General features: G+C 43.0%; 1 protein-coding gene across 1 annotated transcript in view; it reads right to left on the bottom strand.

Annotated features, from left to right (window-relative positions):
• Positions 1-18,242, bottom strand: part of LOC126035331 (uncharacterized) — a 228,413-nt gene extending 210,171 nt beyond the window's left edge. The window contains exon 1 of the mRNA XM_049793844.1: positions 18,216-18,242. The gene's annotated coding sequence lies outside the window, so the exon portion shown is untranslated. The remainder of the gene's footprint in view (positions 1-18,215) is intronic.
• Between the last annotated feature and the right edge of the window lie 3,740 nt (positions 18,243-21,982).

Raw genomic sequence — 21,982 nt, 5'->3', positions numbered from 1 at the left:
TCGCCTCCCAGAGGCTGATGGCTTGTGTCCCTCTTCCAAGTGCCTTGTCAATGCCACCTTCCCTGGCAAGTGATCCCAGCTGCTTGGCTTCCCTACCTTCTAATTCCAAGCTATTAGCCCCATTGTCCCAGCATCGGAGGAGCCAGGTGATAATACGCTCACCTATACGGTTGTCAAAATCTTTTTGCAAATCCCGCAGCTCACTCAAGGATAGGGACCGGGTTATTACCTCTGGTTCTGCCTCTTCCTCCCGTTCCCGTGATGACCCTGGTTCACCATCATCCTTCGCTAAGTGAACTGATTTTTTTGCATATTTCTTTTTCTGTACGGGGGCAACCAATACTGGTCCAGGTTGGTCCTCTGGTTCAGTTGCAGTATCGCTCGCCGGGTTCTGGATAACCGCAGTGTCTGTTGTTGAGGTTTGGGTAGCCCGAGTTCTCGTTACCGGGGCTGGAGGGGTCATGGTGCCTGTCGCCAAGGTCTGGGTGCCTGCAGTGCTCCTTGACAGGCCTGGGGGGGCCGCCGCGCCCATTGTCGAGGTTTGGGTGGCCGCGGTGCTCGTCGTTTTGTTGTTAGGTCTAGAGACTTTCTCTTCCCCTTGAGGGTACTGAGTAATGTCGAACAGGGCTCGATAGGCATGGGCCAGGCCCCAGCACATTGCAGGGATTTCTATCTCTCTGGAGCTGCCGGGGTGACAGCATACCTTTTCCAAATATTTTCCTAGTTCTTCTGGATCCTGCACTTGTTCAGGGGTGAATTTCCAAAACATTAGAGGTGCCCACTTTTCTAGGTACTTGCCCATACTACCCCACACACCCTGCCACTCATAATTATCTAGCCTTGGGCACATCTCTGGATGATCTTCTTAAATAACTGTTTAACGAGAGCTGAACTACATTCAGAAGTATGCTAATTCCTAGCAGTAGGGCTAGGACCGTGCTGGTCTCAACATCCCAAGAATATTTAAATTTTTCAAAATTCTCAAACACCATTGTAACTGGACTGAAGGAGAAAGGAAAGGGGAAGAAAGGTATCCCACCCATAGACTGGTTTTCCATGGAGGAAAGGTAAATGGTATAATTATTAATAGTTTCCCACAGGTGGCTCCTGCCGTATAAAGGTGACAATGCTAAGTGCAAATACCGGATTAATCCCACAGCCGATGACTTTATCATACCATCAACCAGCGTTATACCATACATCAAAGCAAAAATCCACCTCCCACAGATGATAAGCAGTAGAAGAGGAACTATATACAGCAAGCGAGGTGATACATAACAGAGCTTTAAAAACCAGAGCAACAACTCTAAGAACTCATAAATCAACATAATGAACGCTTGGAACAAATTTGTTTTAACAAGCTCTGGTCAGGTTTGTCGTTATCTCAACCCTTCGTGCCCCACGTTGGGCGCCAAAATGGACTGTCATGGTTTAACCCCAGCCAGCAACCAAGCACCACACAGCCGCTCACTCACTCCCCCCCCATCCAGTGGGATTGGGGAGGAAATCAGGAAAAAAAAAAGGAAAACTCCTGGGTTGAGATAAGAACGGTTTAATAGAACAGAAGAGAAGAAACTAATAATGATAATGATAACACTAATAAAATGACAACAGTAGTAATAAAAGGATTGGAATGTACAAATGATGCGCAGGGCAATAGCTCACCACCCGCCGACCGACACCCCGCCAGTCTCCGAGCGGCGATTCACTGCCCCCCCACTTCCCAGTTCCTAAACTAGATGGGACGTCCCATGGTATGGAATACACCATTGGCCAGTTTGGGTCAGGTGCGTTGGTTGTGTCCTGTGCCAACTTCTTATGCCCTGGCTGGGCATGAGAAGCTGAAAAATCCTAGACTATAGTCTAAACACTACTGAGCAACAACTGAAAACATCAGTGTTATCAACATTCTTCACATGCTGAACTCAAAACATAGCACTGTACCAGCTACTAGGAAGACAGTTAACTCTATCCCAGCTGAAACCAGGACACCTGAACAAATAAAATATCTTTTAATTACAGCTCAGTGAAAGAGAAGCCTTTGTTTAAGGAAAAAATATGTCATGTAGGATCTTGAAATATTGGAGGTGGCAAAGCTAATTGTTTTTCCTCACTTGACTTGCACCTTTCTCCATGCTCTTCTGATAGAAATGGCTATTTTAGCAAGGTGCTAGAGTATATAATTCTTGATAGTGTGCCTTTATATGCCCAAATAAACTGTATAATTTTTTTTCTTTTTGTAGACTTCTGAAAAGTGCTAATGGAATCAGAACAAGATAGTACTGAAAAGATCTTCTCTTTACTTTTCAGTAAAATTACATTAAATGAAGTGTGTGAGAAAGTTGTAAATTAATATTAAAGTGAAAATGTAATGTGAAATATCTAAATTAATTTTTAAATACCTTTTTAATATTTATTCTAACCATTTGGATAAAAAATAATTGCTAAGCAGTTACTAACCATTTCTGGCAGTGACAGTATTATCTTTTTTTCCCATATAATTGTAACTAATTAATAAATGACATATATTCCACTCCAGTAGTTTTACAATTACACTTTTCAGATAATACTATGTGTCCTAATGTTCTCAATTTCTGTCTCAGAGACATCTCTGCTACATAACAAACTTTCTCACTCAAATCTTCAATTTATATGATATGTCAAGGTGAATATCTATTTTCAATCACAATCATAAATCTATCTGATTCTATTGCTTCTGAGTATATTTATGTATATCAGGCACATTCTAAAATGAAGATAAGAATGCAAATATAGCAAAATTTAAACCAGAGACCTTGTTACATTCAACCACATTTTTCATTTAAATTGCATGGTATATTTAAGTCATGGCAGAACATGATTCATTTAATCTTGGTCACTGTATTTCTAGAGTAGGCTATAGAAGAAAATTATAATCAGGTTGCAGATTTAATAGGAAGGGATTGTTCCAACTATTTTCATCTGGAGGGAATATTGATTTAAGTATCTGCCAATTTGCTATAATCCTACCACAAAATCATAGTGGGCCTAAAGGAGGCCCACACTGTGTTAGGGCCAAATCCAATAAAGGAATTAAAGCAAGCAAGACTTGGACAGAAGTTAGTCACTGAAACCCTAAATTATGACTCTCGGTTGCCAGCTAACTATGGAGGTATCTGAACCTCATAAACTACTCTGTGACTTTGAAGTTTCCCAGCCATCTATCTTTCCCTTAGAGAGTCTCAAACTTGTGTGCACCTTTAGTGAGTGAGCTTAACACACCTCAACAGGACTTGCATCTTTGCAAAGTACTGTTGCATCAGACACTTTGATCTAAAGTACAACCAAAGCAAAAGCTGGTTTTGCAGCTCAGTGGATCAAGTTATTATTAAAAAAACCAAAAAAGTGAGGCAGACATTCAATCCCATCTCCTGCCATAGGTGTTCAAATTTCTATTAAAGCCATTGGAACAAAAGCTGCCTGGGGAGGCAAGGCAGGCATACTCCTTCTGCTGAAGGTGTGCCACTGTGCAGAAGGAATTCAAGATTTATTTGGCCAGAAAGAGCTCACAAGAGTGAGTGTGATGCTCTAGCCCAGTGTTTATGGCACTCACTTGTGAGGTAAGGGACCACAGCTCTGCTCCCAGGACTGCTTCTATGTTTTATCCAATGACTACTTAATGGATGTACATGCCCAGGAGAACAGGTAAGGAAGCAGATCTTCTGCTCACCAAAGTGAAGGCTGGCTTTTATGTACTCTGTGTAAGGATAATGAAGTGGGTTGTTGTTTTTTTTATCCCTTACATCTCCATGTGGAATGTTCATAGTCAGGAAAGAATATGGGCAATAATAATTGTACCAAATAGCACTCTTTAGTCTACACTGGTTCAGACTCAAGCATGAATCACATTATAAATAATAGAATCTAATAAAGCAAGAGACACCAAAAGAAAACATCATTCCTGTCCTGTGGGAAGATCCCACAAGCTTGTATCTTAATAATGGCATACTAGTGCCTATACGCACACTGTGTAAAATGTCTTCCCTGGAAACAGGGCCTCTCGAGGGTGGTTTTATGAAGTAGAACCTGAAAACATGTAAAAAAATACGTGTTTACTGTGAAGCTGAGAGTAGATGAGGAGAAATTAATTTTAAAATTACTAGTGTATTGCTAGTTGGAACAAAATACTCATGGATGCAATAATTTAGAGTTAGTTCATGTTATAAATGAATTTAGACCCAAACAGGATTCTAAACAAAGTTAACAATTTATTAAATGAATAAAGGCAAGCAAACAGCGCTGGGCACACCGGGAGCTTCTGCTCTACCAAGATGCGTGCCGTGAAAAACAAGACAGCTTCAAGACAGCTTCTTTTATAGTCTAACGTTCGTTACATATTCATACTAGGCGTGTTCTTCTCCATCTCCTGGTTGTGTGGGTGCTTAGAAACTTGTCTCTGACCAGGCTCCTCACTGTTCGAGCCAGACAGCAGACATGCTGTGTGACAGCCGACACCTTGCACAGCACCAGCTTCGGTCACCAGAACCCAAACAAGTTCACAACAGACACCTCCCCCTCAACAAATACACACAACAAATCGCCCATCAAGACCTTAAGTACTGCAGTCTCTGAGGCTAAATATACATCTAAATGCCTCAGTTCTCTGCTAGGATCTTTTGTTTAACACTGTGCACTTAACAACAAAACCCAAACTATCTACATATCATCTGTCTCCTCCCGGCCTGCGGTTATACAAGGACCGACTAAAGGTTACATAGACAGTGAGGGTCACATTTTATTATGCAGCCCTAGCATCGTTTATATTGACACGAATCAGATGAACATATTTCACAGTTAGGCAGGAGATTCAGAGCAGGGTCACTTCATGTCTCTGTATTGCCTTGTACAGCTATCCAATCTGAATCACAGACTGGCCGCTTCTCTGTTTTCCCCGGGTACTATGTTGAATGCCTACCTACCGCTCTGAAATGGAGTAGCAGAGAACTAAAGCTAGCCATATGTGCCAAGCAAATGAGCCTATCCATCAATGAGGTATCATTCTTGCCTGTCTTTATTATTTTCTTTCTTTCTTGGTCTCTGTCTTTTAGAGGGTGCATTTCTTCATACATAAATGTTCACTAACTCTCAAAATTCATCTAGCCTGATTACTGGTGAGCTCCAGTAGGAGAAGCCAGTGCCTGAATATTTCCAATTTATTCCCACAGGTGAAAAATAAGTTATACGAACTGCTCTGCAGGGACTATCAAAGGATGTTGTCCATAGAATTAGCAGTCCTCTCTCATGAAGGGAACAATCCTGTCTCACCCAAGCTGTTCCTATGCCACAAGAGGTCAGTACACCATTCATGCTTTCTCAGGACCATCTCCTGCATCCCAGAAAGGTGGACATGCTGCCTGTCTGCATCACACCTACATCTCTGCTAGCAGATGACTGCTGTCATGGTCTGCAGTATGTTGGATGAAGAAGGTATCTTGGTGCTTGGACCTTGCTGTGCTGTGGGATCCCATTAGTCCTCTTGCTAATGTAATAGACAGGAAACCAAATTGTTCCCTGACATTGTGTAATTCGTGTTGAATTAAAAAGAAGACAATAAAGTTTACATACCAGTCGGGATTGGAGGAAGGCACACATCGTGATTGACTAGATAAGGGGGGAAAAGACCACGGACCAGATAAGGGGATTAACTCTACCATGACTGCATTCCTCCACAACAAAAGACATTCCACAGACACTCTCCTTTTTGAGAAGATTGACCGAATCTACAAACCTGTGAAGAAAGAAGAAGCAAGACAAGACGGAAATTTACAAGAAAGGGGTGCATGAACTGTATAAAAGGAATGTAACTATAACAGAAAGCGCAAGCCGTTGGTGGAGCGCGGACTCCCCGGCCGCCCAGCGCTGCTTGCTTGCTATTCTCAATAAATATATCAATTTTATATAGAATTGGCTCTGTTAGTTTATAACAATTTTGGTGACCCCGACGTGATCAGAGTTAAGCTGGTTTGTGACCCCAACTCAGGATTCCGCCCCCATCTTTGGATGGTCCTGGATTGGCAGGTCCTGCTCCAGACTCGCTCTGACCTTCACGGACCCAAATTACCTGAGTGTAGCAAGCAAGGAAAGAAACAATGAGCTCTCCTAACACCCTGTAAAATCGTGCACGAAGATCCAGACGGCAGAGATATGTAAGTATAAACCGCTGGTTGGGGACGGGATTCCTTGAGTGTGCGAGTGTGTGAGACGCAGAAAACCCTGCGAAGCGAGTGCGGACCTCTTCTTGGTGCGGTTCCGATCTCCCGCGAGGGACTTGGCCACTGAAGGAGGGAAACGAAAGGTATTGAGAGAAAGAAGGCACCTCAGGACGATGGGACAGAAAAAGAGTAAAGTTTCTGGCCCGGGAGGGGACTCACAGAGAAGTACCCTCAAAAAGGAGGAGAGCCATTTACCTGATATACCGGTAGATAGTCCCTTGGGATCAATGATTAAATATTGGAATGATTGGCCATCTCATAAAGAAAAAAATAAGGAAAAGATGATACATTATTGTATGGAAATATGGGGGGGGAAACAGATAAGGGCTGATAAATTGTGTTGGCCAGTTTTTGGGTCACTTGAGGATTGGGTATGTCAAGCTCTGAATGTATATGTGAACCAAAAAGAACCTTTTAGTTTAGAAGAAAGTGAATATGCCAGCCTCTGGATAATATCCTCGGCTAGAAGTTATATTTTTACTTTAATCGAAAAGAAAAAAATGAAGGGGCCCCCATGTGAACAGTGGGACCCGAATAACCAACCCTCCCCACCCCCGTATGTCCCAGCTCCAAATCCCCCGCCATCCCCGACTCCATCACCCCCTCCATCCCCACCCCGAATATATCCACAATTACCCACTCACCCGACCCCTTCTGCCCCAGTAGAAACAGAGGGGATGAAAACTCGGAGTAGGACTCGGAGAGACCAAGAAACGACACACTTATTGCCCCTAAGAGAAGTTGCCATGGGGGGAAGTCAGGGTGGAGTGGAATTTGTATCGGTACCCTTAAATTCTGGGGATGTCCGAGAATTTAAGAAGGAAATGGGAGGTTTACTCGAGGACCCTCTAGGGGTCTCCGAAAGACTAGATCAATTTTTAGGCCCTAGTGTTTACACTTGGGATGAAATTCAGGCTATCTTAAGGATACTCTTCACATCTGAGGAAAGGGATATGATTAGGAGATCAGGGATGAAATACTGGGACCAAAGACATCAACATGGGCCCCAGGGGGATGTGAAATGGCCCCTACAGAGACCAAATTGGAACCATCAAGTTGCAGGAGATAGACAAAATATGAGTGATTTAAGAGACATAATAATTCAGCGGATACGAGAAGCGTTTCCCAGAGGTCAAAATATAAATAAGGCCTTCAATGAGTATCAGAAAAAGGATGAAACTCCAACTGACTGGTTAGAAAGATTAAGGAAAAGTTTGCAGTTGTATTCTGGAATTGACCCTGATACAGCCGTGGGTCAAACCCTGCTGAAAACACAGTTTGTGGCTAAATCGTGGGTGGACATAAGAAAGAAATTGGAGAAGTTAGAAGACTGGCAGGACAAAGGGTTGGACGAGTTGTTGAGAGAGGCTCAGAAGGTGTATGTACGCAGAGATGAGGAAAGTCAAAAGAAGCAGGCCAAAATTTTAGTTACAGCTGTCCGAGAAGGACAGAGAGTTAATAAACCAGGGTCCATGAGGACAGACAACAAAGGACCCAGCAAAGAAAGAAAGCCAATTAGACCAGAAAATAAAGAAGCAGGAATTGAATGCTATTATTGTGGGAAGAGAGGGCACTTAAAGCGGAACTGTAAAAAAAACCAACAGGATGAGCAGATGTTTAAAAATGAATAGGGGGGTCAGGGGCTCTACTTATTGGGAACTAAAACATCTATGGAGCCCCAAGTAAAATTGAAATTAGGTCCCCAAAAAGAGGAGGTAGAATTCTTAGTAGATACAGGAGCTGAGAGATCCACCATTCAGAAACTACCCTCCGGTTGCACCCTTACTAAAAACACCATAAATATTATAGGTGCAAAGGGAGAACCGTTTAAGGTATATGAAACTCAAGCTATTGAAATAGAGGCTCCTCAAAAATTTTGCGTGGGTAAATTTCTGATGGTGCCTGAAGCAGAATATAATCTTTTGGGAAGGGATTTAATTGTTAGTTTAGGGATTAATTTATTGGTGGAGAATGATAATCTCGTGGTAAAGTTGTACCCTTTAAATCCCACTGATGAAGGATCAATCCTGATGTATGGTATAACCAAGACAATATAGGAAAATTAGATATTCCGCCAATAAAGGTAGCTATCCAAAACCCAGAGAGACCAATACGAGTGAAGCAATACTCGTTGTCCATAGAAGGAAGAAAAGGTTTAAAACCCATAATACAAAGTTTAATACATAAGAGAACTTTAGAACCCTGTATGTCACCCCATAATACCCCCATATTACCTGTCAAAAAGCCTGACGGGTCATTCCGGCTAGTTCAGGACCTACGAGCTGTAAATAGCCGTACGGTCACCCGCTTCCCAGTAGTCGCTAATCCATACACACTGTTGAATCAGATCTCCTCAGATTACACTTGGTATAGTGTGGTGGATTTAAAGGATGCCTTTTGGGCCTGCCCCCTTGATGAAAGCAGTAGAGACTATTTTGCTTTTGAATGGGAGGACCCTGATACAGGTAGGAAACAGCAGTTAAGATGGACAGTGTTGCCCCAGGGGTTTATGGAGTCACCTAACCTGTTCGGGCAAGCCTTAGAAACCATATTAGAACAATTTACCCTACCCCCAGGGATTAAGCTTTTACAATAGGTGGATGATTTATTAATAGCAGGAACTAATGAAAAAGAAGTTAGAGAAAGCACCATACAGTTACTGAACTTTTTGGGGAACATCGGGCTTAAGGTTTCTAAATCAAAACTTCAGTTTGCTGAATCAGAGGTAAAATACTTAGGCCACTGGCTAAGCCAGGGAACCAAAAAACTTGATCCTGATCGGGTGGAAGGAATTTTAAGATTACCACCTCCAAAAACTAAGAGACAGGTTCAACAACTGTTAGGACTTTTGGGCTATTGTAGACAATGGATTGAAAATTATAGTAGTAAAGTAAAATTTTTATATGAAAAATTAACTTGTGATAAAATTTGGTGGACAAGTAAAGATGAAGAACAGTTGAATAAAGTAAAAGAGGATTTGATAACGGCTCCGGTTTTAAGCTTACCGAATTTAAAGAAACAGTTCTATTTATTTGTAGAAACAGATAATCACACGGCATACGGAATACTAGCACAGGATTGGGCAGGACAGAAAAAACCGATAGGATACTTTTCTAAACTTTTAGACCCTGTGAGTAGAGGGTGGCCTACGTGTTTACAAGCTATAGTAGCTGTGGCTTTAATGGTAGAAGAAGCAACTAAGGTAACCTTCGGGGGAAAATTAGAAGTGTATGCTCCCCATAATGTTAGGGGAATTTTGCATCAAAAAGCAGAAAAGTGGCTAACTGATAGTAGATTGCTAAAATATGAAGCAATCTTACTTCATTCTCCCAATTTACAACTAAAAACTACCTCGGCACAAAACCCAGCCCAGTTTTTGTATGGGCACGTAGATGATTTACTCATACATGATTGTATCAGCTTGATAGAATATCAAACCAAAATCCGGGAGGATTTAGAGGAAGAGGAATTAATTGAAGGAGAAAAATGGTTTGTTGATGGCTCCTCATGGATGGAGGAAGGGAAAAGGAAATCAGGATATGCAATAATAGATGGAAAAAAAGAAACAGTACTGGAGTCTGGCCCCCTTAGCCCTAGCTGGTCAGCGCAAGCCTGTGAATTATACGCATTATTAAAGGCTTTACAGAGGCTAAAAGGAAAAGTAGGAACCATATTTACAGATTCAAAATACGCTTTTGGGGTAGTACATACTTTGGGGAAAATTTGGGAAGAGCGAGGACTTATCAATACCCAGGGTAAGGGTTTAATCCACGAAGAATTAATAAGGAAAATTCTTATTGCAATCAGAGAACCAGAACGGGTAGCAGTAGTGCATGTAAAAGGACACCAAAAGGGACGGGATTTTTATACCAGAGGAAATAACCGGGCCGACTATGAAGCAAAGAAGGCAACCTCAACCGCCCAAGAAATAGAAGCAATGCCCATTAAAACCTTAACTGAGCAGAAGGAAAAAGTCTTTACTGAAGAAGAAATACAAAAATTTCAGGCCTTAGGGATTGTCCAGACGGATGATAAATGGATCCTCCCGGACGGACGAGAAATGTTACCAAAAGCTTATGCTAAACATATAATTTCTAGACTACATCAGACCACCCATTGGGGAACCCAAGCCCTAGCTGATCAATTTTTAAAATACTATGGGTGCATAGGCATATATGATCTGACAAAACAAGAGGTCCAAGGGTGTTTAACTTGTCAAAAGGTGAACAGGTCTAACTTTAGAACAAAATCCCTTGGAGGGAGAAAATTGGCCTGCAGACCTTTTGAGAGGATCCAAGTAGATTTTACAGAGTTACCTAAGGTAGGAAGATATCGATATCTTTTGGTAATAGTAGATCAGCTTACCCACTGGGTGGAAGCCTATCCCACCGTGAAAGCTACTAAAACTGTAGTTAAACATTTGCTAGAAGAAGTTATTCCCAGATTTGGTATGGTTATAGCTATCGATTCGGACCAGGGAACGCATTTCACATCCAAAATATTAAAGGAAACAATAGAGGCTCTAGGAATTAAGTGGGAATTCCATACCCCATGGCATCCACAAAGTTCAGGAAGAGTAGAAAGGATGAATGGGCTTATTAAGGCACAATTAACGAAGCTAACGGTAGAGACCAAAATGTCATGGGTTAAATGTTTACCATTAGCTTTATTAAACATCAGGACAAGGTCCCAGACTAATACGAGATTATCTCCCTATGAGATGTTATATGGGATGCCTTATTCCCATGGAATACCAATCCAACACCCCAAGGTTGAAGATGCATCTATCCATACCTACATAACTACCTTAGCAAAAGTCATAAGAGACAACCGCCAGAAAGGAATAATGGAGCAAACAGTCCCCTTGGGATTTCCTATTCATAAAATTGAGCCTGGGGACCACGTGCTGATAAAAACGTGGAAAGAAACATCTCTAAACCCCCGCTGGGAAGGTCCGTTTCTTGTTCTTTTGACTACAGATACAGCCATCCGGACGGCGGAAAAGGGATGGACCCATGCTACTCGGGTTAAGGGACCGATCCACACTTCTCATTGGGAAGTGGCCAACAACTCAGAGGACTTGAAGGTTACTTTGAAAAGAAAGAACAAATCAGTAAACCTGTGACCATCAACTGTGTAAATCTATATTATAATTGCTAACCATTTGTATGTTATAAGTGTATAGTGTGTCAGGGAAAGTGGTGGAATCATTGCCATTACGGGTATTTCCCCCAGAGGGGTTTTGTCAGGAGTGTCACGATCAGGAAAAACAACTGACTAACAAGGCCTTACGCCTAAGGGTTTCCGTAGGGAAAAATTGAGAAGGATTCCACTGAGTGGTAAGAAATATTTGTCAAACTTTGACCTAACGTAACAATAATAACTGACATAAATTGTAGAAAACGGTCGTGGGAGTGAGTTGCTACTTGTGGGAAGTAAAAAAAAAAAAATAAAAAAAAATTCGAGCGCTTACAAAATAAGACAGGCCAAGCAGCCTAACAAGTGCTCCCCTGAAGAATACATTTGCTGCCGAGAAGATGATACCCCCCGTTGCTCGAAGCAACTGAGTAGACGGAGGAGGCAGAAATGTACTGCTGTGGGGACTGTTAATGACAAGCTGCTTTAAATATGAAGCTACAGACCAAAATAGTAAGCGCTACCAAGTTGAAAACACTCTAACGTTTCCCACTAACCCAATGTCGTGGTTTCAGCCCGGCCGGTAACAAAGGACCACGCAGCCGCTCGCTCACTCCTCCGCCCCCCTCCGGTGGGATGGGGAGGAGACGGAGGAGAGTTAAAAAAGAAAAAGAAACTGGAACCTCGAGGGTTGAGATAAAGGCAGTTTACTGGGACAAACACAAAGAAATTACAACAACAACGACGGCACTAATGAAAAAAAAGTATACAAAAAGAGTGATGCACAGTGCAACTGCTCACCACCCGGGACCCGACGCTCCGCCACTTCCCCCACTGAAAACAGAGACCACCCCCCGGCCCGCTCCCCATTTATATACTGAGCATGATGTCCCATGGTATGGAATAGCTCCTTGGCTAGTTCAGGTCAGCTGCCCCGGCTATGCCCCCACCTCCCAGGTTCCTGTAAAAATTAACTCTATCCCAGCTGATCCCAGGACACCCAACCTCACTCCACAATGACCTAAAGGATTTAAAAATTAAGGACACAAAAAGGCAAAGATCTTGGAGTATAAAAGAGACACCTTACAATGATATATTAAGTTGGGAAAATAATACCCACAATGGTCCATGGATACCACCACTGTTCCCTAAATGTTGGGATCAAGCAAGTAAATGATCTGTAAAAGGTCTCATAGGGGATATGTGGTTTTAAATGCAGCAGAGCATATGCTAATTTGTTTAACTGTATTCTTTGTGATCAGTTCTATTGAAAATCATGATGAAATGGCTCATGAGACTGTTCAGTGCCTTACAGAATTGTATCATGCAAATTAGTTAAGTTAATATGCAGTCTAAAATGCCTTCAACAGGTTATTGATAACACATAGCGCATATCATCTTATGGTGTCAGACATGACAAAAAAACCTCACTTAACTCTGAGGAAAGTAGATGTACAGCCAGCCTGGTGACTAAGATACAGGACACTTGGCTGCAGTTAAAAGCACCTGGGGCTGAAAAATCTAGTCACAGTAGACATTCATCATGATTTTATAAAAAGTGTTTAAATCCATTAAATAGTGTACTTCAGTTGGAATCACTTATTCTTTCTTTGCAAATCTCAGAATGTAGGTTCTTAACATATACACAGTGTTAAAATTATTTCATAAAAACATGAAATCATTTTTGTAATCACTGAAGAATATATCCCTTACTGCAAGTGTATCTAGAGATTATGAAGAATAAGTAGTATATAATATATATAGTATAAACTAGTACAATCACTGTTGCATTAATATAAATGAAAATAATTGGCATCATGCTAATCATCTAGACATATTTTCATGTCTTTGTACTAGACGCATAAAGATAATGTATATATGTATAGTGTTTATTGTTTATCAGAACATATATGCACATCCCAATATCTTTACACATGCATACTATTTAAATATTGTTGTTTACAAATACTAATTACATTAATGAACATGCAAAGCAGTTGTACTAGGTATTTTGGGGAGGGGTTGTCTTTTTATCTTGTATTTTCTTACAAATGGGTCTCAGCTGCTTTTCCTCTGAGGCAATAAATAATTCAGTGTGCTAATTTGACAGATGATTCTCCAGGAGCCTCCTACCATTACTAGCACCATTAGACCATAATATGCATGTTAGGCATAGACCATTCAGCAAATGTCCTTCACTTGTTTACCCCTAAAGAGCTGTATTCTGCGCAATTGACTAATGAAGCATTATGGGCTTTTTTCCCCCTTTCCTGCTATTTCAATATATTAATGCAGATTGTCTAAAGGGAAAATATATTTTGTTTTCTTTTGGCAAATGGGTATTTATGGAAAAGGTGTAGACTTCTTTCATGTTTCACCTCTGTGAATAAAGAGAAAATAATAAGATCCTAAAAAAGAAATAATTATTATTTAATTTTTATTTAATGCTTTGCACAGCATGTGTAAGAAATGCATTTCATACAGATGACAGAAAAATAGAATAGACTATTTCAGTTGGAGGTGACCTAAAATAATCATCTAGTCCAACTGTCTGACCCCTTCAGGGCTGGTGACCATTCGCCAGCCAGATGTAGCCCCATTCACTACAACCCTTTGAGCCCTGCCCTCCAGCCAGTTCATCACCCAGCGCACTGTGAACTTGTCCAGAAGGAAATATGAAGTTCGGCTCAGTATTATGTCAACTGAGAAATACTGAATACATAGTTCTGGGCTTTATGCCACCTTTGCGCTGGTTGGACTCTGGATAGCTGCAAGGATCAAAAGGGGACTGTGTTAAAAATGTAAAAAGTAAGCATTTATTAAATTACTTAGGGATAAATAATGGCCCTAGAGTATGTGTATGAGATTAATACAAGTATTGCACAGTATATTTTAATCCAATATATAGATCAGAGCAGCAAAATTGTATTAAATATTTGTTAGAAACAGAAGAAAACAGAAGAAATTTAAAGAAAAAAAAAATGTAAAGAGAAAGATACAAGAGCACCTATTTTTGTCAGTCATCTTACGCACTGAAGTTTCAATTCCATGGCATCTATTATTAGAGCCACTCTCAGTACAGGGCAAATATTGGTATGCACAAATAAATCCACAAGACAATCTTCCAAATTGTTTCTGGAATTTTCCCTTAACATATGTGGTTAAATGGATCACAAAGGCAATTTTAAAACTGGATTTTTCCCTACAACAAAACTTAGGTATCTCTCTGAATTTCTTTTTTCTTTAATGTCTCCAGTTCTTCAGCTGTACATATAAATTCTCTCTTCTCCTTAACTCTTCTCGCTTTCTTTCCATGATGTATTCCCTCCCTTTTGTTCTTTGTTATAACCCTTAGTTAGCTCTTAGTTTCTGAACATGACTCTCTTGTTTTCCTATATTGTTATTCCATTTCTCTGATGTGTGCAGGATTAATGCAGTCAGCCATGAGCTGCTTTGGCTGACACGGCCCAGCACTGCCTATGAACTCTTTGTGTGAGATTGTACATTATGCACAGCATCGGTAAAATTTTTCATAGTAAAGGAGGAAATGCAGTTGTAAGTCTGAACTGAATCCTGTTATGGGAATTTATTAGTATTTTCTAACCTTTTCCTTTCTACACTTTAAAAGAGACTCTGCTTTCTATGGAGACATAACTTTGTGATATTTTCTGAAGTTTTATGGGCTCTACATTTTTTTAAACAAAAATGTTAATATCGGAAACTAAATGTGACAACATTCCTATTATTTGTTCTGTAAAATAGTTTTCATTTTCTGCTCAAATCTATTTATTTATTTAAACCCATAAGGGACACCAGCTCTTCTGAACTTACGTGAAAACACATAATTTCTTGCTGTCCTAAATAAGCTCTGTTTCTGGTCCTATTTCTCAGGCCTCTTTCTCCATTTTACACTAAACTGCCATTGGATAAAAAATGTCCTACCTTGGCTGGTGTGCTTTGAGTGGAGCAGGGGATATAACTAGGTATACTGGGAAAGTACACAACTGCACAGGAGGATCCAGTCTGTTTCAGTTATACAAATTCCCTTCTGCTCAGAGTGCAGAGAACCAGGAGAAAAGGTTATATACTCTTCCCTGTACCCAGGTTTATCTGCCTATCATTAGCATAAAAATTATGCCAATAGTATCTGTAGTATCCAAAGCAGATCTGCTCTCCATTCTTTTGATCTACTGAATCTGATCAGTGAGAAGACAGAGCTAGAGGAAAGCAGATGAGATGGTCTCCAAGGAGTGAAGCAACCAGTCCCCAGCAACAGGAGGAAAAGGGGGCTCCTGGGGATGATCCGGCACACAAGTCCTAAACTTTTCAGGGAGCTATCATTAAGCAGAATCAGCAAATTAAAGTTTGTGATGTGCTCAAATGCTCTAGTAATGAGAACTGTGCAAAAAGTAGAAATATATTCCAGTTTGTCCTTACTCCAACTTTTGAATGCATATCTGAACTGATCCTGTATTTATTCTGCTTAATCTTCAGAAACTACTAATTTTCACAGTATTTGTTCATTTATAGCTTTCACAACTATAAATAAAACTTCTCTGTTTCTGCAAAAGAAATGTAATAACAGTCCACTAGAAATGTTTATTCTCAGAAACAATAGTTTTTCACTGCTGATGCAAAGTGCTCATATGGGAGAAATATATAAATGCTTGTAAGTGCTAGGTATTAATATAAGTGATCAGAAAATATGCAAATTAACACATTCATATAAAATTTCCTATTTCCATATAAAATTACTCTCAGAAGCATGTGGCCTTGAGTAGCACTTTCAAAAGCCTGATTAAGGTATTAATGTATGATTAAAATATTTTAAAAATTAGACATTTTTCCCTTTACTTTTCCTATAAAACTTTGCTTCAATGAAACTTTCCTGCCTTCCATTAAACAAGCTTTATGCTTGAAATGCAGCATACTGTGGCAGGCAGATAGTAATAAAAAGACATGGGACACAGGAGACTAAGAAAAAAAGCAAACAATTGTCATTGAAAACAAGGTTTATATGGTTGTAGTGTGTGCTGTATTGTGCTAAACAATGGTATTGGCACCCCCTTAGGCCTTATAGTAAACACTGGACATATGGCTTTAGAAAAAAGAAACCTCTCATCTCACTTTCTCCCAGTGGTGCTTTGTTGGTTCACAGCAAGAGTCTGGCTTTATGTCCTGATCCCACTTTAAAAGGAAGTCCAGCTCAATTCAATTTGCCTGCCTTTTAGTAATGAGACAACATGCATGTGAGCAAATCCCGTGATAATGCAGAACAGACGGGCAGATTTTTGTCTAATTGGATCCTGGACAGCTTGTTTGCTTGTAGTAAATGTGCGTATATTTAGAGATTTCACACTTCTAGCAACAACACATTAGTCAAAGACAAGGACAGAATGTTATTGGGGTTTTTCTGCTTAGCATAGGTGTATGTCTACTAAAGAGAGCTGCTTGATAAAATCTACTAGCGTAATGGAATTGTTCTTGGCTATAATGCTCTTCATGGATTGAATGGCTGTCATAGTGTCCTGGTTTCAGCCCAGCCGGTAACAAAGGACCACGCAGCCGCTCGTTCACTCCTCCGCCCCCCTCCGGTGGGATGGGGAGGAGACGGAGGAGAGAAAAGAAAAAGAAACTGGAAACTCGAGGGTTGAGATAAAGGCAGTTTACTGGGACAAACACAAAGAGATTACAACAACAACGGCACTAATGAAAAAGTATACAAAAAGAGTGATGCACAGTGCAACTGCTCACCACCCGGGACCCAACGCTCCGCCACTTCCCCCACCGAAAACAGAGAGCACCCCCTGGCCCGCTCCCCATTTATATACTGAGCATGATGGCACATGGTATGGAATAGCTCCATGGCTAGTTCAGGTCAGCTGCCCCGGCTATGCCCCCACCTCCCAGGTTCCTGTAAAAATTAACTCTATCCCAGCTGAACCCAGGACACATGGTTTAACCCCAGCTGGTAACTAAGCACCACGCTGCCGCTCACTCACTTCCACCCCATGCAGTGGTATGGGGGAGAGAATCGGGGAGGGGGGGAAAAAGTAAAACTTGTGGGTCGAGATAAGAACACTTTAATAGAACAGAAAGGAAGAAACTAATAATGATAATAGCAATAATAAAATGACAAAACTAATAAAAGGATTGGAATATACAAAACAATTGATGCACAATGCAATTCCTCACCACCTGCCAAACAGTGCCCAGTAGTTCCCAAGCAGTGATGCCTCCCCGGGCCAACTCCCCCAAGTTTATATTCTAGGCATGGCATCACATGGTATGGAATACCCCATTGGCCACTTTGGGTTAGCTGCCCTGGCTGTGTCCTGTGCCAACTTCTTGTGCCCCTCCAGGATTCTTGCTGGCTGGACATGAGAAGCTGAAAGATCCTTGACTTGGTCTAAACACTACTTGGCAACAACTGAAAATATCAGTGTGTTATCAACATTCTTATACTAAATCCAAGACATAGCACTGTACCAGCTACTAGGAAGACAATTAACTCTATCCCAGCTGAAACCAGGACAATGGCATACACTTGGATCCTGGAAGACAATGCGCCATACATAAACTTGTGATATGGGTTGACCCTGGCTGGACGCCAGGTGCCCACCAAAGCCGTTCTATCACTCCCCCATCCTCAGCTGGACAGGGGAGAGAAAAATATAACAAAAAGCTTGCGGGTCAAGATAAGGACAGGAGAGATCATTCACTAATTACCGTCACGGGCAAAACAGACTCAATTTGGGAAAAATAACTCAATTTATTACAAATCAACCAGAGCAAGGTAATGAGAAATAAGACGAAATCTCAGAACACCTTCCCACCACCCCTCCCTTCTTCCCGGGCACAACTTCACTCACGGATTTCTCCACCAAGCCCCCCCAGCGGCACAGGGGGACAGGGATGGGGTTTACGGTCATCACATATTATTTTCTGCCGCTTCATCCTCCTCAGGACGAGGGCTCATCACAGTCTTCCCCTGCTCCAGCGTGGGGTCCCACCCACGGGAAACAGTCCTCCACGAACTCCTCCAACGTGGGCCATTCCCACGGGCTGCAGTTCTTCACGAATTGCTCCAGCATGGGTCCATTCCACAGTGTGCAGTCCTTCAGGAGCACACTGCTGCAGCGCGGGTCCCCCACGGGGTCACAAGTCCTGCCAGAAAACCTGCTCCGTGGGCTCCTCTCTCCACAGATCCGCAGGTCCTGCCAGGAGCCTGCTCCAGCGCGGGGTTCCCACGGGGTCACAGCCTCCTTCGGGAACCCACCTGCTCCGCCGTGGGGTCCTCCACGGGCTGCAGGTGGAGATCTGCTCCACCGTGGACCACCCTGGACTGTAGGGGGACAGCCTGTCTCACCAGGGTCTTCCCCATGGGCTGCAGGGGAATCTTCGCTCCGGCGCCTGGAGCATCTCCTCCCCCTCCTTCTATACTGACCTTGGTGTCCGCAGGCTTGTTTCTCTTACATGTTCTCACTTCTCACTCCGGCAGCTGTTTCTCCCTGTCCCAACGTTTTTTTTCCTTCTTAAAAATGTTATCACAGAGGCGTTACCACTATCACTGATTGGCTCGGCCTTGGCCGGTGGTGGGTCTGTCTTAGAGCTGGCTGGTATGGGCTCTCTCTTTCTCGAACACAGGGGAAGCTTCCAGCAGCTTCTTACAGAAGCCACCCCTGTAACACACACACACCACACCCCCCCGCTACCAAAACCTTGCCACACAAAATCAATACAACTTGTCTTTTATAACAGATCACTGGTAAAATAAAGGTTTCCAATATTTGTGTCACTTATATTTAGCCATATTTTGCCCATCTGTTTCAATTACTATACAGAGAGAATAACTCCAAAGAACATTGTATTAGTATTATCATTATTTACTCATTTATTTTGTGGTGAATGGAGTTAAATCCAGTTGGCGGCGGGTCACAAGTGGTGTTCCCCAAGGCTCAGTACTGGGGCCAGTTCTATTTAATATGTTTATCAATGATCTGGACAAGGGGATCGAGTGCACCCTGAGCAAGTTTGCAGATGACACCAAGTTGGGAGGGAGGGTTGATCTGCTCAAGTGTAGGAAGGCTCTACAGAGGGATCTGGACAGGCTGGATTGATGGGCTGAGGCCAATTGTATGAGTTTCAACAAGGCCAAGTGCTGGGTCCTGCGCTTCGGTCACAGCAACCCCATGCAGCACTACAGGCTTGGGGAAGAGTGGCTGGAAAGCTGCCCGGCAGAGAAATACCTGGCCTTGCTGGTTGACAGCTGGCTGAATATGAGCCAGCAGTGTGCCCAGGTGGCCAAGAAGGCCAATGGCATCCTGGCCTGTATCAGAAATAATGTGGCCAGCAGGAGCAGGGAGGTGGTTGTTCCCCTGTACTCAGCACTGGTAAGGCCACACCTCGAGTACTGTGTTCATTTTTGGGCCCCTCACTACAAGAAAGACATTGAGGTGCTGGAGCGTGTCCAGAGAAGGGCAACCAAGTTGCTCTGTCTGCGTCACCACATTTTTCCTAACAATGGCTTTCACCCGAGTGGCAATGTATTGGTTTTGTGTGGCAAGGTTTTGGTAGCAGGGGGAGGGGGGGGGTTACAGGGGTGGCTTCTGTAAGAAGCTGCTGGAAGCTTCCCCTGTGTTCGAGAGAGAGAGAGCCCATACCAGCCGGCTCTAAGACGGACCCGCCGCCGGCCAAGGATGAGCCAATCAGTGATAGTAGTAACGCCTCTGTGATAACATTTTGAAGAAGGAAAAACTACGTTGGGACAGGGAGAAACAGCCGCCGGAGTGAGAAGTGAGAACATGTAAGAGAAACAAGCCTGTGGACACCAAGGTCAGTGAAGAAGGAGGGGGAGGAGATGCTCCAGGCGCCGGAGCAGAGATTCCCCTACAGCCCGTGGGGAAGACCATGGTAAGGCAGGCTGTCCCCCTGCAGCCCATGGAGGTCCACGGTGGAGCAGATCTCTCCACCTGCAGCCCATGGAGCCCAAGACAGAGCAGGTGGGTTCCCGAAGGAGGCTGTGACCCCGTGGGAACCCCGCGCTGGAGCAGGCTCCTGGCAGGACCTGCGGATCTGTGGAGAGAGGAGCCCATGGAGCAGGTTTTCTGGCAGGACTTGTGTCCCCATGGGCGACCCATGCTGGAGCAGTGTGCTCCTGAAGGACTGCACACCGTGGAATGGACCCATGCTGGAGCAATTCGTGAAGAACTGCAGCCCGTGGGAATGGCCCACGTTGGAGAAGTTCATGGAGGACTGTCTCCCGTGGGTGGGACCCCACGCTGGAGCAGGGGAAGACTTTGATGAGCCCTCGTCCTGAGGAGGATGAAGCGGCAGAAAATAATATGTGATGACCGTAAACCCCATCCCTGTCCCCCTGTGCCGCTGGGGGGGCTTGGTGGAGAAATCCGTGAGTGAAGTTGTGCCCGGGAAGAAGGGAGGGGTGGTGGGAAGGTGTTCTGAGATTTCGTCTTATTTCTCATTACCTTGCTCTGGTTGATTTGTAATAAATTGAGTTAATTTTCCCAAATTGAGTCTGTTTTGCCCGTGACGGTAATTAGTGAATGATCTCTCCTGTCCTTATCTTGACCCGCAAGCTTTTTGTTATATTTTTCTCTCCCCTGTCCAGCTGAGGATGGGGGAGTGATAGAACGGCTTTGGTGGGCACCTGGTGTTCAGCCAGGGTCAACACATCACAGGGGCCTGGAGGAAAAGTCTTATGAGGAGCGGCTGAGGGACCTGGGACTGTTTAGTCTAGATAAAAGGAGGCTGAGGGGACACCTTATCGCTCTGTACAACTACCTGAAAGGAGGTTGTAGTGAGGTGGGTGCTGATCTCTTCTGTCAGATGGCTGGAGATAGGACGAGAGGAAATGGCCTCAAGTTGTGGCAGGGGAGGTTTAGACTGGATATTAGGAAAAATGTCTTTACTGAAAGAATTGTCAGGCATTGGAACAGTCTGCCCAGGGAAGTGGTTGAGTCACCATCCCTGGAGATATTCAAAAAGCGCGTAGACAAGGCACTTCAGGACATGGTTTAGTGGGCATGGTTGATGCTTGGATTCGATGATCTTGAAGTTCTTTTTCAACCTAAATGATTCTATGATTCTATGATTCTATTACTGTGGACCTTCTGCCTGTAAATGTTCACTTCTGAAATGCACAGAAGAAATACTTTCCCACATTGTCCTCTTTTTGCCTTCTAGATCCATAGTTCTGTCCTCATAAGCCAAAAGTTTTGCTCAGGAAACTCTATTAAAGCGTCTCAGTAGGGGGGGGGGGGGGGGAATATAACAGTGCAACCTAAGACAATGGCTGTTGAGCACCTGTCACTTTGGATAAAGCTAGCAAACGTGGTTTTTTTCAAAGGAACAATTTTCAGACAATAAAAGCTAGATGGAAATATCAGTTTTGTGGTTTTGGTTCAAGCCAGGTGGATAGGCCATCTGACTCCTGCCAGTTCATCTGTTAAGCTGTTGCATTAAAGAGTAAATAGGTTTGGCAGAAAATAAACCGCTGTGGTGGGTTGACCCTGGCTGGGCTCCAGGTGCCCACCAAAGTCGCTCTGTCACTCCCCCTCCTCAGCTGGACAGGGGGG

Source organism: Accipiter gentilis, chromosome W (genome assembly GCF_929443795.1).
Source record: "Accipiter gentilis chromosome W, bAccGen1.1, whole genome shotgun sequence".
Lineage (NCBI taxonomy): Eukaryota > Metazoa > Chordata > Aves > Accipitriformes > Accipitridae > Astur > Astur gentilis.
This window is presented reverse-complemented; position numbering and strand designations above follow the sequence as displayed.